Genomic DNA, 2,129 nt, shown 5'->3' with positions numbered 1-2,129 from the left:
CTGGAATGCAATATACCAGAAACAGAATGGTTTTTAAAAAGGGGAATTTAAAAAGTTGCTAGTTCACAGTTCTAAGGCCGAGAAACTGTCCCAATTAAAACAAGTCTATAGAAATGTCCAATCAAAGGTATCCATCCAGGGAATGATACTTTTGTTCAAGAAGGCCAGTGAAGTTCAGGGTTTCTCTCTCAAGTGAAAAGGCACATGACCAACACAGTCACGGCTTCTCTCTCAGCTGGAAGGGCACATGGCAAACACGGTGTCATCTGCGAGCTTTCTCTTCTGCTTCCTGTTTCATGAAGCTCCCCAGGAGGCATTTTCCTTCTTCATTTCCAAAGTCACTGGCTCGTGGACTCTCTGCTTCATGGTGCTGCAGCATTCTCCAATATGTTTCCTCTTTTATAGGACTCCAGAAACTAATCAAGACCCACCCAAATGGGCGGAGACGTGTCATCACCTAATCCAATTTAACAACCACTCTTGATTGGGTTACGTCTTCAGGGGGATGATCTAATTACAGATTCAAATATACAATATTGAATAGGGATTATTCTGCCTTTACGAAATGGGATTTTGATTAAAATATGGCTTTTCTAGGGGACATACATCCTTTCAAACCAGCAGAACTTCTCATTTCTGTTTCTGTATATTTTTAAAATACTTTTCTTGTGGTTACCCTAGGGATTATATTACACAACTCACATCCTTAGCCTATTAAATTGAAAAGATACAAACTTAGCTTCCATAGCATACATGTTCTCTGCTCTCATATCCCTTGTTTCCACCTCTTTACATTGTTTTTGTCCCATTTTACCATTTCTAACACTAGTTCTCATCCTCTCCTATGTATACAGTGAAGACCATGGCAAATAAGAAGCTCAATATAGGCTCCTCCCCCCATAACCCTCACTTCCTCCACTGCCTGCTGGACCATATTTTCCTCCACTATATGGTCCCCCCATGTTCCTGCTACCACCAAAATCTCCACTCTTTATTGCTCTATAATTAGAGAGTTAGTAATTATAATTTCCAAAATCATTGTGATTTCTACTTCCACAATTGTGATGATCACCTCTGTAGCCCCCACACTGGTTGCAATATCTAGGTCCTCCTGCTGTGTACTTCTCTTCCTCCTCCATAACCAGGGCTACCTCCAAAAATGCCATCTCCAGGTCCTCCTCCACACCCATTATAGACCTCTCCAAATTCACAAACACTTCCATACCCCTCAGATCTTCCCTTAAAGTTACTTCCTGTTCCTGGTCACAAATTTCCACCACCACCATGCGTATCTCCAAAACCAAAGTTGCCTCCTCTTCTGCTCCTAGAACTTTAGAATTCCTGCATCTCTTGAAAAGACAAAGCCTTTCTTACTTCTGCATTATGACCATTGATGATATGGTACTTCTGCAATTCAATTTTATCAACCGTATCGTGGTCATCAAAAGTAACAGAGTCAAAGCCTCTTTTCTTTCCAGGCTGTCTATAAGCAATTATCTCAATGGTATCAATTTTCCATATTCCTCAAATTAATCTCTAAGGAGATGTTCCTCAGTTTCTTCTTTAATTCCACCAATAAACCATTCTGTGTGGTTTGAAGAACTGTGGTTCTTCACAGTTACATAAGCCCCCAGTTTTCCAGATTTCTCTCTTGCAACAGCATGTTTTGGCTCAACCACCCTCTCATCATTTGAAGGAGGTCTCACGGCCATCACAGCATCAACCTCAGCCATGGATGAAACAGTTACAAAACCAAATCCTCTGATCTTTTACTTGTAGGATTTTTCATCTTCACACAGTCTGTAAGTTTTCCCCTACTATTGCTACTAGTATTGCTCATAGTAGTTCCTCAAACTTTCTTCTATGGTTTCTAAATTTAAGCCACCAATAAAGAGTTTATGGGATTATTCCTTTTCTTTCTCCATCACAGACTCAAGTCACTTCAGCCCACTTCCTACAACTGAGTGAGATAGATGCCCATGGGAGAACATGAACCAGACTCATCCTGGCACTGCTGTAAGAACTTCCACTGCTCAAGAAACAATACCTAAGAAAACCTCTGCATGGGCCCAGCACTGCTGCTACTCCTCTAGTGTATTTTTAATCTCTACTATTGTGCTTTTCATCCC

General features: G+C 40.9%; 1 pseudogene; it reads right to left on the bottom strand.

The window, feature by feature from the left end:
- Positions 1-878: 878 nt before the first annotated feature.
- Positions 879-1,925, bottom strand: LOC143676542 (heterogeneous nuclear ribonucleoproteins A2/B1-like; annotated as a pseudogene).
- Between the last annotated feature and the right edge of the window lie 204 nt (positions 1,926-2,129).

Source organism: Tamandua tetradactyla, chromosome 3 (assembly GCF_023851605.1).
Source record: "Tamandua tetradactyla isolate mTamTet1 chromosome 3, mTamTet1.pri, whole genome shotgun sequence".
NCBI lineage: Eukaryota > Metazoa > Chordata > Mammalia > Pilosa > Myrmecophagidae > Tamandua > Tamandua tetradactyla.
Note: the sequence above shows the minus strand (reverse complement) of the source record. Positions and strands in the feature narration are given on the sequence as shown.